The sequence below is a fragment of the Bos grunniens genome, chromosome 27, assembly GCF_055505025.1.
Source record: "Bos grunniens cultivar Pamir isolate PY7600 chromosome 27, Bosgru_T2T1.0, whole genome shotgun sequence".
Classification (NCBI taxonomy): Eukaryota; Metazoa; Chordata; class Mammalia; order Artiodactyla; family Bovidae; genus Bos; species Bos grunniens.
In genome coordinates, this window is record NC_141191.1 from 26,039,833 (window position 1) to 26,056,037 (window position 16,205).

Consider the following 16,205-nt stretch of genomic DNA (forward strand, 5'->3'; position numbering starts at 1 on the left):
AAGGGAACCCACAGATACAGAGAACAACCTGGTGGGCGCCAGAGGGAAGTGGGTAGCTGGGATGAGGGAAATCGGTGAGACAGGTTAAGAGGTACAAACTTCCAGTACAAAATAAATGAGTCACAGTATGGGGACTACAGTCAAGAAGTATAATATCTGTATGGTGATGTATCATAACTAGACTTATTAGAGTGATCATTTTATAACGTATAAAAATATCACTACATATACACCTGAAACTAATACACTATTGTTAAGCCAATTATTCTTCAATGAAGAATTTTAAAATGTTACAGCTGAACCTACAAAACAGAAACAGAATCACAGACTTGGGAAATAAACTTATGGTTACCAAAGGGGAAAGCTTGGTGGGGGGTGTATACATTGGGAGTTTGGGATTGATATATACATATTACTATATTTAAAATGGATGACCAACAAGGACCTACTGTAGAGCAAAGGAAACTCAACTCAATATTCTGTAATAATCTAAACGGGAAAAGAATTTGAAAAAGAATAGATGTATGTATAACCAAATCATTTTACTGTACATCTGAAACTATCACAACATTATAAGTGAACTATACTCCAAAATGAGATAAAGTTTTAAAATAAAACGTTTAAAAAGTATTTGCTTTTAAGTAAAACAATGACTTGTAAAAATTTGAAAATAATTACACATCAAAGTGGTCTGTGTATGTGATATGTCCTACAGTTGATAACGCACTTGAACTCTTACCTCTTTGAGAAGATGGACTCAGATCTTGTGGGCTCAGTCGGTCACCTTATACACATTTCTGAGGGTGTCTGGCCAACTCATGGGGACTTCCCCTTCTGGAGGAATTGTCTTTGATCCCCAGAAATAGGTGTTTTTAACTATAAGACACTGTCCCAAGGTCCAGGTGTCCCATTCTTCTTTGAGTTCCATTAGAAACCAGTGTATCCTTACAGTAAGTTACTAAGCCTACTTACCTTAGCTTCATTTGGGTTCTATGACTCATAATCAAATGAGCCTTAATTCATCCAGCAAGGTGAAATAATAAATTATTTTAACAGCAATAGAATTTCCCTTAGGGATGGAATTTTTTATGAACAACATTATTGTGAAATTACTCATAAAGGTAACCATTAGCAACAACCAAAACATTAATCAACAGGGACCAGTTGAATAAACTGTGATATATCCACACAAAAGTATACATGCAATAAAAACAACCAAATAGATTCCTACATATGAATATGACATACACAAGATGCATTAAGTGGAGAAAACCAAGTAGAGTATGTCTATTATACTTCCTCTTATGTGAGTGTATTTATATACTTTATTTATAAAGGTATATAAAACAAAACAAAAATTTTAAATTAAAATATGGTTACCCATTGTGATAGAGAAACAGAAAAGAGGGGCTAGGAATGGAAGCAGGATTTTTCTGAATATACCTCATAAAAGTTTTTATTCTTGGTAATGTAATTGCTTTATTATGTTCATAAGATTAACTTAATCACTAAGAATTTTTTTAAAAAAGCTAAAATAAATGAATATAACCATATATCACTCTGGTGACATAACTAAAAGAGAAAACAACTCATTTCAAATGACTTTCCAATACAATATTTTGATTTTAAATTCTTATGTGGGTTACATTTTAAGGGGGAAAAAGAGCAAAAACATAAATGATTCAATAGTCAATACTAGTAGAAATATTTGTACTACCACTTTGAGATTATTTCACATATACTGTAGGATATAGCAAATGGTTATATAGAATTTGATGGGAAACATGGGTAAAAGTTGCAGTTTTACAAGATGAAAAATTTTCTAGAGATGGATGATGGTGATGGTAGCATTTGTGAATGTATTTGATACCAATGAACTGTACAGTTAAAAATGTACCACAACAACAACAAAAAAAAAAAATGGGGAAAAAGGTTAAAAAAATTGTCGGGAAACAATTTTCAGTAAAAAAGAGATTCAAGTATAAAATAAATAAAATATACTGAATACATTTCTTATAATTTTACAATTTAACTGGTAATATCTACTTAAAAAGTTACATTTTCCTCATAAATCTTTCCTAGCTTTTTCTCCTGAAAAGTCTTAGGAGCATGACAAAAGATAGAACTTTTATTGCCTAAGTAAAATACCTTGACAAGTAGCCTAGAATTTATAGTGAAATTCCTAAGGCAGAAGTTGCTGGTAGAGAACTGAATGGATCCATAAAGAACGAGCAGGAATTTGAAGGCGGAGAGCAGTGCATGTGTGTTGCTGCACCTAAGAATAGGTGGGGATATGAAGTACAGATACCCACAAGCTCAGCAATTCAACAAAAGTGGAGGGTGCTCCAGAGGGGACCCCAAAATGCTGTATACCAGGCTCCTCTGGCCAAATCTGATGGGAATTGGAGGGATGCCGAGCTCCCACTGCACACAGTAGAGTTAAACCAGTTTTCCTTTGATTGCTAAGGTTAGGCTACTTCCGACATTGGAATTACATTATCAAGACAACCCAGAACTCCAAACATTTTAGAATACCTCTAAGAGGGTGAAACCATGACAGCTGTCAACGAGGCATGTAGCAATAAGGGCCAGGTGTGGGTGAGTGCATGATACATAACACAGCACAGCTGTGAGACCGCTTACCGCACTGCTCGTCTGCCCCATCCAGGCACTCCCGCTCTCTGCTGCAGAGCCAGGCCACAGGAATGCACCTCCCACCACATGCAGCTTGCCTCGTCATGTGACACCGCATTTCCTCTGCATTGGATAATCAAGAAGCAAAGCCATTAGAGTTCCTGGTTTCCTTGGGTCCAGGAGACCTTTTTGTGATAAGCTGTAGTCAACACTCACCTCGAAAGACTTTCCTTCAACTACTACCTAGGGGAAAGCTAGGGGGTTCAGTACCCTAAAAACCCATGAAGATTCACCACTGATACTGGAGTTTTTGCCTTGGGGACCATTCTTTCTGATGCTGTGGAGTTGCTACTGGAGGTCTGTCATTTACCTCCCCGTTGTCCTGTTAGAATGGCTCAGACTTGCACTTGTGCTTAGAAAGATATGACTACTCTTCCTCCAGGTCTGATTTAGTCTTAAAGACTCAGAGTATGAAGAGTTGCAAGTTTAGAGGTCTGGGCTCAAAGCACTTGACTTCAGTTTACTTTTAGACGTGTAGATATAGCTTCAAGTGAAGTTAGGGTTTGGGGTCCTATGTGCCATCTTTATAAGAAAGCCTCTAGCAGCCTGGTTACATATAAGTTTTCAGTTCTTTGCAGGACATTGATTTACATTATCAGTTTTATTCGAATCATGAACTTGTGTTTATCAACCCTGAATGATAAATGATCAAAAATAAGCCTGTTAAGGGTGTGGTACTCAGAGGGAAACACCAGGAAGGCTTGACTGTATTTAGTTTACTATTTCATTCCAAACTTCCAAAAAGAAAAAATCAATCCTTGGTTTTGAGAAAACAAACTGCCTGACTCATTCAGTAGAAGTCTCTACAAGACACAGTGACGACCCAGCAGTCTTAACCTAGGGACAATGTGTACATGTGGGATGGAAAGTCCTGTGATGCGAGTTGACAATGGAAGCCCACCTTGTAGACTACACCTTCTTCCATAAGGACCAGACCTTACCTGCATAGTGCTTTTAGCAAGTTACTCAATAATTCATTTTAAAAGGCTGGCTTATAAATTGCATTATAAATGAAAGACTTGGGAGGTACTGGTTATTAATGAACAACTTTGCCAATGACACACATAGCATCCAAGTGATCCCATTTAACTTGATTAAAACCCTTCAATTGAAAGCAGGTGAGGTCAACAATCCCAGGCTCAGCTGTCAGACTACTAGGTTGCAGTTTTGGTTAGACCACATACTAACATATCACCTCAGAGACTTATCGCCTCAGTTCTTATCTATAAAGTGAGGCTAGTGAATAAGTGGTTCAGGCCAGAATACTGGAGTGGGTAGCCTTTCCCTTCTTCAGGGGATCTTCCCAACCTAGGGATCGAACCCAGGTCTCCCTCATTGCAGCCAGATTCTTTACCAGCTGAGCCACCAGGGAAGCCTAAGAATACTGGAGTGAGTAGCCTATCCCTTCTCCAGCAGATCTTCCCAACCCAGAAGTCAAACCAGGATCTCCTGCATTGCAGGCAGATTCTATAACAGCTGAGCTACCAGGGAAGCCCGAGTGAACAAGTGTTTCTAAAAGGAAAATTCAAGGATTTAATGAGTCCAGAGTCACTTAGCATAAACTCAAATAAATGCTCCTGGACTCTTTTGCCATCTTTTATCAGATCCTTCCAGAAGGAGCCCAGTGAGGCCTGCAGTCAACCTTCAGAGACTCGCACAGCTAGGCGAGTCCCGTCTGGAACACTATTCTGCCCTGGGGATTCTCAGTCTGGAGATCCAGTGTGCACACGTATTCTACATACCATCTGTAGATGAGTCTCAAACATTAGTTTTCAGATTCAGGTACATGCTTGCTGTGACTAAATTAAAATTTTACTAACATATCTGGTGACTCAGACAGTAAAGAATCTGCCTGCAATGTGGGAGACACAGGAGACATGGGTTCGATCCCTGGGTTGGAAAGAGCCCCTGGAGAAGGGAATGGCAACCCACTCCAGTATTCTTGCCTGGAAAATCCCACGAACAGAGGAGCCTGGTGGGCTCCAGTCCATGGAGTCACAAAAAGTCAGAAACGACTGAGCAGCTATCACTTTCATTTTGTGTATTGCCTGGAAAATCCCATGGACGGAGGAGCCTGGTGGGCTGCAGTCCATGGGGTCGCTGAGGGTCGGACACGACTGAGCGACTTCACTTTCACGCATTGGAGAAGGAACTGGCAACCCACTCCAGTGTTCTTGCCTGGAGAATCCCAGGGACGGGGGAGCCTGGTGGGCTGCCGTCTATGGGGTCACACAGAGTCGGACACGACTGAAGTGACTTAGCAGCAGCAGCAGCTTTCTCATAGTCTGTGAATATACAAAGCATATTGTGTACAATATACAAAGCAGATCACCTGCTGTTCTACAGCAGACGTCATTAAGATGTCTTCCCATCAGAAGGCTTTGGGAAACACTGCTTAGTGAAAAAGACAAGTAACTTTAAATCCCAGGTAAGAGCTTCCCGCCAAGCAGAGATGCTCCAGCAGGTTAGGCAAAACCCCTGAGGGTTAGAATCCCTACTGGAGGACAAACAACTCAGAGATGAAGGGCCATCTCCTCCAAATGAGTTCAGAGTACCTTGACCAAGAAAGTGTCTAAGTTAAAAAAAAGAAAAAAAAAAGGATTTAAAGCCTGCCTCCATCCACGAGGGCCAAACAGGAGCACCTGTCAGGAGAGACGCACTCTGGCAGGCCAGGTGATCTGACAAACGTTGAGCAGCTCCTGCACCAGCTAAGTCACCAGCCACCAGCCACCGACCCTACGGGAGCTGAGGGTGTCTCAGTCACCCTGGGACCTGGCACAGCTCTCTCTGCCTTGGGGTCCGCCTACACCTGAGTGGTATTAACAAGTGCTGCCGCAACTTGCTTGCTAACCGCCCTTGGGAACAAACTCCAGGGCTGTTTTGCAGGGAAGCACCCCTTTCCAAGGTGCCAAGCCTCCGGAGAGGCCTGGTTAAACCTGGGCGGCGGGCCCATCAGTGACAAGGGCTAGAAAGCCAATCCCACTCGCGGGACCGTGGGGAATCTAGGAAGAAGCTGTCGAGGGGGCCTTCCATTTCCACAGAGGGCCAGAAAGCAAAAGACACACAGTTTGTCCGCTGAGCCCACCCACCAGGCAGGTTTGCTAAGGAGTTAAGGGCTGAGAAGCCCGGGGCCCTCCAGATAGTCCAGCCTCGCCCTCCCGGATAAAAGGTTACTGCAGGACGGGGGACACGCCGCGCACACCTAGCGAGGGGGCCCCAAGCTCTCCTCCGCCCCCGCCCCGCAGTCGGCTGATTGAGATGCACGCCCGCCAGGGGCCTCCACTCACCGGTCTCAGAGCCCCCTCAGTCCGCCCAGCGCGGCCAGCACGGACCCCTGGAGCAGAAGAAGCGCCAGGCGTCGCATGGCCGCGAAGAGACAGCGAAGAAACCCAGGCGCGAGGCGCGTGGATGCAGCCGGCCGGCAGAGCGCACTGGGCGCCCGGGCGGCTTTAACTCCTGTTCCCGCCCCGCACGGGGATCGCCGGCGCAGGTGGGCGCGGTGGGCTGCGCGCTCTGGGAGTCGGCGCCAAATGATCCCGGGAAGGAGCTGGGCTGCAGACCGGGCCTTCTGGGGGTCTGCGCCTCTTCTGGGGGTGCTCGGTGGCCACGAGAGCCTGGGACCCCCGGGGCCCTTCCTGCAATGGAGAGCAGACGCTCAGCTGAGTCAAGGCCCTTATTACACTTAAGGTCGAGTTAGGGATGGTCGGCCATTCTTAAGGTTTCTCAAAGGTTTAAACAATAACAACAAAAATAATTGGCTTACAATGTTGTGCCAATGTCTGCTGAAAAGCAAAATGACTCAGTTACACACACACATATACAATCTTGTAAAAATACTCTTTTGCATTATGGTTTATCCCAGGAGATTGGATTTAGTTCCCTGTGCTATACAGTAGGACCTTGTTTAACCATACTAAATGTAATAGTTTGCTTCTATCTCTCTGCGTGTGTGCTGAGTCAGGTCCCACTCTTTGCAACTCCATGGGCTGTAACCTGCCAGGATCTTCTGTCCATGGGATTTTCCAGGCAAGAATACTGGAGGGGATTATCATTTTCTCCTCCAGAGGATCTTCCCAACTCAGAGACGGAACCCAGGTCCCTTGTGTCTTCTGCAATGGCAGGCAGATTTTTTACCACCTGGGAAGCCCACCCCAGACTCCTGGTCAACCTCTTCCCTCCACCCCTCCCTCTTGGGAACCATGAGTCTGTTCACCAAGTCTGAGTCTGTTTCTGATTTATAGACAGATACATCTGTGCCATATTTTAGATTCCACATATAAGTGATATCATACAGTATTTCTCTCTAACTTACTTCATTTTGTATGATAATCTCTAGTTGCATCCACAGTCCTGCAAATGGCATTATTTTGTTCTTTTTATGGCTGAGTAGTATTTCATTGTAAATATGTACCACATCTTCTTTATTCATTCATCTGTTGATAGACATTTAAGTTGTTTCCGTGTCTTGGCTATTGTGAACAGTACTGCCATATTTCTTTTTGAATTATAGTTTTGTCTGGATATATACTGTTTTTAGCTTTTTGAGGAAAGTCCATACTGTTTTCCATAGTGGCTGTACCAACTTATATTCCCACCATTTTAATAATATTGACTCTTTCAGTCTAACAGCATGGGCTATATTTCAATTTCTTTGAATAATCTTCAATTTCCTTTATTAAAGTTTTGATAGTTCTCAGCCTATAAGTCCTTCACCTCCTTGGTCAGGTTTATTCCTAAGTATTTTATTGGTGGTGTGTGTGATTTTAAAAGGTACTTTTTTTTTTTTTTTTACATTCCCTTTCTGATATTTCATTGGTGTAAAGAAATGCTACCAATTTTATAGGCTAACCTTGTATACTGCTACCTTGCTGAATTCATTTTAAGTTCTAGTAGTTTTTGTGTGGAGTTTTTAGGATTCTATATATAGTATTATGTCATCTGCATATAATGACAATTTTACTTCTTCCTTTCTTTGGACAGAGGTTCGTGACATTGTTCAGGAGGCAGTGATCAAAACCATCCCCAAGAAAAAGAAATGCAAAAAGGCAAAATGGTTGTCTGAGGAGATCTTACAAATAACTGAGAAAAGAAGAGATGCTAAAGGCAAAGGAGAAAAGGAAAGATATAAGCATCTGAATGCAGAGTTCCAAAGAATAGCAAGAAGAGATAAGAAAGCTTTCCTCAGTGATCAGTGCAAAGAAATAGAGGAAAATAATAGAATGGGAAAGACTAGAGAGCTCTTCAAGAAAATTAGAGATACTGAGGGAACATTTCATGCAAAGATGGGCACAATAAAGGACAGAAATGGTATGGACCTAACAAAAGCAGAAGATATTAAGAACAGGTGGCAAGAATACACAGAAGAACTGTACAAAAAAGATCTTCATAACCCATATAACCACAATGGTGTGATCACTGACCTAGAGCCAGACATCCTGGAATGTGAAGTCAAGTAGGCCTTAGGAAGCATCACTATGAACAAAGCTAGTGGAGGTGATGGAATTCCAGTTGAGCTATTTCAAATCCTGAAAGATGATGCTGTGAAAGTGCTGCACTCAATATGCCAGCCAATTTGGAAAACTCAGCAGTGGCCACAGGACTGGGAAAAGTCAGTTTTCATTCCAATCCCAAAGAAGGGCAATGCCAAAGAATGTTCACATTACTACACAATTGCACTCATCTCACACACTAGCAAAGTAATGCTCAAAATTCTCCAAGCCAGGCTTCAACAGTGCATGAACCATGAACTTCCAGATGTTCAAGCTGGATTTAGAAAAGGCAGAGGAACCAGAGATAAATTGCAAATATCCATTGGATCATAGAAAAGCAAGAGAATTAAAAAAAAAAATCTACTTCTGCTTTATTCATTACGCCAAAGCCTTTGACTGTATAGATAACAACAAACTGTGGAAAATTCTGAAAGAGATGGGAATACCAGACCACCTGACCTGCCTCCTGAGATATCTGTATGCAGGTCAAGAAGCAACAGTTAGAACTTGACATGGAACAACAGACTGGTTCCAAATTGGGAAAGGAGTACGTCAAGCCTATATATCGTCACCCTGCTTATTTAACTTATATGCAGAGTACATCATGCGAAATGCCGGACTGGATGAAGCACAAGCTGGACTCAAGATTGCTGGAGGAAATATCAATAACCTCAGATATGCAGATGACACCACCCTTATGGCAGAAAGTGATGAGGAACTAAAGAGCCTGTTGATGAAAGTGAAAGAGGACAGCGAAAAAGCTGGCTTAAAATTCAACATTCAGAAAACTAAGATCATGGCATCTGATCCCATTACTCCATGGCAAATAGATGGAGAAACAATGGAAACAGTGACAGACTTTATTTTGGGGGGCTCCAAAATCACTGCATATGGTGACTGCAGCCATGAAATTAAAAGACACTTACTCCTTGGAATAAAAGCTATGACCAACCTAGACAGTATACTAAAAAGCAGAGACGTAACTTTGCCAACGGTCTGTTTAGTCAAAGCTATGGTTTTTCCAGTAGTCATATATGGATGTGAGAGTTGGACTATAAAGAAAGCTGAGCACTGAAGAATTGATGCTTTTGAACTGTGGTGTTGGAGGAGACTCTTGAGAGTCCCTTGGACTGCAAGGAGATCCAACCAGTCCATCCTAAAGGAAATCAGTCCTGAATATTCATTGAAAGGACTGATGCTGAAGCTGAAACTCCAATACTTTGGCCACCTGATGTGAAGAACTGACTCATTTGAAAAGACCCTGATGCTGGGAAAGATTGAAGGCAGTAGAAGAAGGGGACGACACAGGATTAGATGGTTGGATGGCATCACTGACTCAATGGCATGAGTGTGGGCAAGCTCTGGGAGTTGGTGATGGACAGGGAAACCTGGCCTGCTGCAGTCCATGGGGTCGCAGAGTCGGACATGACTGAGTGACTGAACTGAACTGAACCTCCACTTCGGATGCCTCTTCCCAGGCGGCACAGTGGCCTCCTGCCAATGCAGGAGGCATAAGAGATGCAGGTTTGATCCCTGAGTTGGGAAGATCCTTTGGAGGAGGAAATGGCAACCCATTCCCATATTCTTGTCTGGAAAATCCCATGGACAGAGGAGCCTGGCAGGTTACAGTCCAGGGGACTGCAAAAAGGCAGACACAACTGAGCACACACACACATATATTATGTTTAGGTTTTTAGTGTATACAACTTTCACCCTTGTGCTTCCATCTCACTTCCCCACCTCCAACCCCAGCAAGCACTCAGGTACTAAGCAAGCACTAAGTTGGTCTCAGTCCAACTCAGGCCTCCTGCCCAAAGGCTGCACTAATGACAGGCATGTTTCTGTGGCGGAATCTCAAAAGCAGCAGGCAACAATTTAATTAGCTCCAAGTCAATAAACCTCCACGAACCCCAGCAAGGCAGTAAAGCATAAGCCTCACTAGTAATTATCAGCAAAAGATTATTCATGTAGAACTATGATGCTTAACATTTGGCAGTATCTAACATAGAATATTTATAATTTTCTGACAATGACTAACAATGAAGAATAGCATCAGAATGCATTAGAATTAATTCTGTTACAATCCTTAATTTAGAAAGAAAGAAAAAAAAAAACTCCCACAAAAGGATATAACACAGGAAAACCCAAATTGGTATACAGTCAAAGGATAGACAATTTGCAACATAATTTCATGGATGCTTTTTAAAATTTTTCTCAAATAAAGTGACTACATGAATATTTGATGTAAGAATACATTAATGTTAGTGGGAATGGACACCCTGTGTTACTCATGTATGTATTAAATAAACTACTCGTCATATCATTCCCTCACTTGAATAATTCCTTATATTAAGCAGCCCTTACAATCTGCCTCCAGATCTCATTTTTGATGCTAAACACTTTTGGGGTCAAGACATGATTTGGGGCTTCAAGTTGAGAATTTGTGAGCATTGCAATCAAAGCAATCTGATGAGATAAGCCAGATGAGCACGTGGACAGTCACCCAGCTTCATCTCCCTCAAGGTACACAAACCAACACCCCCTCCTTTAATCATAGTACAATTCAAATCTGGCAAGTGTACCCCAGTTCTTCAGGGCTGACCCCCTGTCTCCCTATAGAAAGCAGAACTTAGAAATTCTCCCTACAAAGTCATAACAATAACTTCAAAATTTCAAGTGCGGTAGGCTAGGGAAATGTCCCATTTCCTGCATTCTCACAGGATTAAGTGTTCTCACTGCCTGATCTTAGAGTTTTCACAGCCTAGTCCTGCTGACCATGCTAGTTGGTATGGATTAGATTTGCTGTGAGTGATGGAAAACTCAAACAGCATTTCCTAAGTAAGACAGACGACTCCAAGTAGGTGGTAAAGGGCTGTGTGATTATCCACAATGACTGTTGCTCTGCGGGACCTGACAGATTCAGGGCTCTGGAGAAGAGGGTGCTAGATGCTGGGGAGGGTCTACTGGAGAACATAAGAAGGATTCAGGGAGAATCACATCAAGTACTTTTTACTGGGCTTGAAGTCTACAAATAATTAATCAATATTAACTTGATGAGAGGGCAGTAGGGGGAAGCTTCTGCAGTTCTAGAGAAACCAAAATAACCAGGGAATTCAACTCAACTCAGGGGCATTTGCTATAAAAATCCACTGTGCTCCTTCCCCAGGACTTCCCCACACTCTGAGCACAGGCTGACCAGTGACAGGGACTCGGGGGTGGGAGGCAGGAGGAGCTGTGACACCTAACAAGACCTCTCTAGAAAACCCTGCAGTGTGCTGAGGGTCAACATAAGTCATAAATAGATAGCTGCCCATCCCTGAAAGAGGACATCTCAATGGAAAATGCCTGGGTCTCCTTCAGAATCTTCCAGACCCGAGGAAAAACCAGATCTCCACTTGGGCCTTTAAAGCTGTCAAAGGCCAACACGCCATGGCTTCCTGTCCTCAGCTTCCATGAACTGCAAACATCCTGACCACTCTCCTGCAACCCCCAGTCCACCTCCAACAACTGACCTTGAGCATTTGATCCCAATAAGGGCTCCAGTAGCTTATCCACTGTGACAACAGGAACCTCCTACCACCTTAGAAATGCAAGCTCCAGGCTTCTCCAGAGCCTTCTTCCAGGCAAATCTAGGGAGACCCTGTAGGAGAAAGCCTCGTGGGGGTGGGGAGTTGGTGTTAGTTTGAACGATTTATTTATTGTCATTTCTTGGCCGAGCCACAGAGCATGTGGGATCCTAGTTTCCTAACCAGGGGTCAAACTGGTGCCCCCAGTAGTGGAAGCACAGAGTCTTAACCACTGGGCCACCAGGGAAGTCCCAGTTCTGAACAATTTAAGTGCTTCTCAGTGCAGTCAGCCTGACCTCAAAATGCTGCCTCTTTGGGCACAACCTGATACTCTCATTCAGCTCTTCTCTTTTGTTTTTCTAACCCATTTGGCGCCTTACCTTAGTTTCTACTGGTTACTTGCCCCTGGGGTTGCTGACCTAGTTTAGAATGTTGGTTTTGGCTCTTACTTGCATTCCTTCGGGGACTTGACTTTCCGTGTTTACCTGTCTGTGATTGCATCACAACTTCCAGAGACAGAGAAGCCTCATTCCTCTACCTCATCCCTACTGAAGGACGCAGTTGAGGTATTTGCCAGCCTCGCCCTGAAGACAATTAGAGAGGAGGGTTCTGGAAGCTTGGAAGTTTCACCTCCACTCCTCACCCTCCAGGGAAGAGAGGGGGGCCAGAAAAACTGGGTTAATAATTACGTTTTCATGACGAAGCCTCCATAAAAATCCCTGAACTATCGTGTAGGAGGGGCTTCTCTGGTGGCTCAGATGGTAAAGAATCTACCTGCAATGCAGGAGACCTGGGTTTGATCCCTGGGTGGGGAAGATCCCCTGGAGAAGGAAATGGCAACCCACTCCAGTGTTCTTGCCTGGAGAATCCCATGGACAGAGGAGACTGGTGGGTTACAGTCCATGGGGGCACGAAGAGTCAGACACAACTGAGTGACTCATACACACACACACACACACACACACAAGCATACCATGTAGGAGAGCGTCATACAACATTGTGCTTCACACACCCCAAATCCACGGGGACAGGAGCTCTTGCACTTGGGGCCCTTCTGAATCCCACCCTGTGTATCTCTTCATCTGACTGTTCATTTGTATCCTTTACCAGTTCTTTTGTTAGATAATAAACTAGTAATTGTGAGTGTTTCCATGAGTTCTGTGAGATGTTATAGCAGATTACTGAACCTGAGGAGGGGATCGTTGGAACCCCCAATTTGTAGCCAAGTTGACTAGGAGCACGAGTGACCTGGGGACTCACTACTTAAGACGAGCATCTAAAGTAGGGTCTGTCTTGGGAGACAGGTCCCTTAACCTGTGGCTCTGACTCCAGGCAGATGGTGTCAGACCGGAATTGAATTGTAGGTCACCCAGCTGGAGTCAGAGAATTGGTTGATGTGGGGGGAAAAAAAGCCACATGTCTGGTGTCAGAAGTGCTGTGAGTAGAGAGCAGAACAATAGTTTTTTTCTTTCATTTAGTGAACTGAAGTCATCAGGGACTTTGCCAGGTGATGTCTGGTTATGTATACAAACCACATGTGGATCCCTGAGTCAGAGATGTATATGAAATTTTGTGTGGTTCTGGGGACTCTAAGGATATGGAAATATCTGTAATTAATCATTATCTGCACTTCTCACCAAAACTTTACTGAGATAAACCTACCCAGCCCCTAAAGCCCCACAGGTGTCTTTGAAATGCTCTGCCAGGTCTAGGTCATTAGTTGTAATAACTCTAGATGTTTTTATAAAGCTGATTAATAAAAGGCTTAAATAATCATATGTAACTTCCTAAAATAGATAAGATCTGTATAACTCTTACGACATAAATGGATGTGCTGGTGCTATGGAAGCCAGCAAAGGAAAAGACCAGCTTTAGGGTTTCATTTGGTGTCCAAATGCAAGGACACTGGAACATAACCAGACTTGGAAAATTTTCATGAGCCAATGGACCATTTTCCAGTAACAGCGCAGGACTAGTGATAGTGAGTTGTGTATGAAGCCAGAGGTTTATATCAATATTAAGTTGGTATTAGTATAAATTTACAAGCTTGTTTCCATGAGATGAGCTTCAAGTGTGAGAATAAACATGTGTTGATGTAGGATGTTTATCTTTCTTCCTAGAGTGATATTACTTTTGTTATCTCAAAAAAAATAAAAAATAAAAAAACCCAACAGATAATTTCTGGAACATTTATCTATTTATTTAGTAAAGCCAGGAAATGGGTCTATTGACATTCAAAATAAGACAGTTTAAAAAAAAATAGAAAAAATGATTCCCCAAACTGGATACCTTTCAACGTTTGTAGATTTTTGTTTAATTTGAACCTCTGACAATAGTTAGTCAAACAGCACCATACTTTTTATTTTCTGCTTGAGAAGCATAGACAGAAAGGAGCCAAAAGACCGAGAAATTGAAAACTACTATAAAACTGCTTTCATTTTTCCTAATTAAAGAGTAGGCTTGTCTGATTCAGAAAAGAGTCTGAATCAGGGAGCACTTCATAAGAAGTGTAATTTATGACAACCCTTGGCAGGGACAGGAGAATCAAATTAAAAGACTTAGAGAATATTTTTTAATTTAGTAAAATAAAGACTAATCATTTGTAACGCATTGGCTTCTTCATTTTTTGATGCATTTTCTTTAGGACTTAATAGACTAAACACATACATCCCTTCTTTGATTATCACTGACAGCGTGATCTGTCTGGAATGACACAGAATTTCAGAATAATAGAGTCTAAATTAATGAACCATCTGACTTGGCCTTTACAATGTCAATTAGAGGTAGATCAATTGCTAGTTTGGGGGGTAACAAGTTTTTTAACATTCCCAGACAAGTTACAAAGTGAAAGTGAAAGTCGCTCAGTTGTGTCCGACTTTTTGCGACACCATGGACTGTAGTCCATGGAATTCTCCAGGCCAGAATACTGGAAAGGGTAACCTTTCCCATCTCCAGGGGATCTTCCCAAGCCAGGGATCGAACCCAGGTCTCCCTCATTGCAGGCAGATTCTTTACCAGCTGAACCACCAGGGAAACTCAGAAAAATTATAGCTGTGTGACAAAATGATTGTGCATTTCTCCTAACAGCCACCAGAGGTCTACTTACCATTGCAAATCCTCCAAGCCTTGCTACAGAAATGTCAAGCACAGACAAGCAAGGGTGGGCAGCCTCGCTGGTAAGCAATACAGAATCTCCAGCCCTCCTCCAGACCTGTTGAATCAAAGTCTGCACTGTAGGTGATTTGTACATTTGACAATCTCTATCCTAGGTTACAGGAGGAAAACATTTTATGTTCAATATATGATCAGAGATTTGAAAGCTCAGAGGATCTCACCATCCAGTGCCATGCTCAATCTCCTATCTTCCAAATGGCTGGTTTTTCATAAAAACATTACAGCTCAAAACCTTTTTCTTTCTTAAAAAGTTACCCTAAAGGGTTTCTCTGATGACATGTTCTAATCCTATAAATTATCATAGTCACAAATACATTTTATCTAATCTCTGATGTATACATTTGGGGAACTGAAAGAGTTCTTAAGTATGATTTAACACGAGTCTAAATTTCCTCATTTTACAGAAAGAAACCCCCGGGCCAAGGACTTTCAGAACATGGTGATCTCAGTGAGGTTTCCTTCCCCTCCACTCCCAAATCCAAGAACTTGCCAAGAGCCAGGACCTGTGGTGGAAGTAAATCAGGGCTTGGGCTCTCTGTGGGGACCGCTTCCTGCCCCGCTTCTTTGCAAAAGAAGTGGTACTGAGCTTGGTGAACTTGGAGAAAGGAACAGAGCTTGTCAATTAAGATGTGCAGAACTAGGATTTCCCTGGTGGTCCGGTGGCTAAGACTCCATGCGTGCTCCTAATGCAGGGAGCCTGGGTTCTAGGGTCAGGGAACTAGATCCCAAGTGCTGCAACTAAGACCTGGTGAGTGCAAGTCGCTCAGTTGTGTCCAACTCTTTTCGACCCCATGGACTATAAGTCCATGGAATTCTCCAGGCCAGAATACTGGAGTGGGTAGCCTTTCCCTTCTCTAGGGGATCTTCCCAACCCAGGGATCGAACCCAGGTCTCCCTCATTGCAGGCAGATTCTTTACCAGCCGAGTCACCAGGGAAGCCCAAGAATACTGGAGTGGGTAGCCTATCCCTTCTCCAGTGGATCTTCCCGACCCAGGAATCAAACCGGGGTCTCCTGCGCTGCAGGCGGATCCTTTACCAACTGAGCTACCAGGTGCAGCCAAATAAATAATTTTTTTTTTTTTAAGTTGTGTGGAACCCTAAGGTCTGCTCTGTCCTATTTGAGTGTGCCAGGATTCCCTAAAGGGACAAAAAGGTTTGGACAAGCTTTCCCTGCCATAGGTGCTGGGAGAGCTCAGGATGACGAGAGATCAAGGATTCTTCCTCTCCATGCCTTAGAGGGGGAGCCTCTACAACAGGATCACAGGAAGGGGATCTGGAAGG

The 16,205-nt window shown here is 43.1% G+C and overlaps 1 long non-coding RNA gene across 3 annotated transcripts in view; it reads right to left on the reverse strand.

The window, feature by feature from the left end:
- Positions 1 to 6,182, reverse strand: part of LOC147343661 (uncharacterized) — an 81,433-nt gene extending 75,251 nt beyond the window's left edge. For 2 of the 3 annotated variants that reach the window (XR_015156341.1, XR_015156342.1), the window contains exons 1-2: positions 5,982 to 6,127; positions 2,644 to 2,757 (exon numbers count right to left, since the gene is read on the reverse strand). This is a non-coding gene — a long non-coding RNA (uncharacterized LOC147343661). Of the gene's footprint in view, positions 1 to 2,643; positions 2,758 to 5,981 lie in introns of all 3 variants that reach the window. The other variant, XR_015156340.1, reaches the window with a different exon arrangement.
- Between the last annotated feature and the right edge of the window lie 10,023 nt (positions 6,183 to 16,205).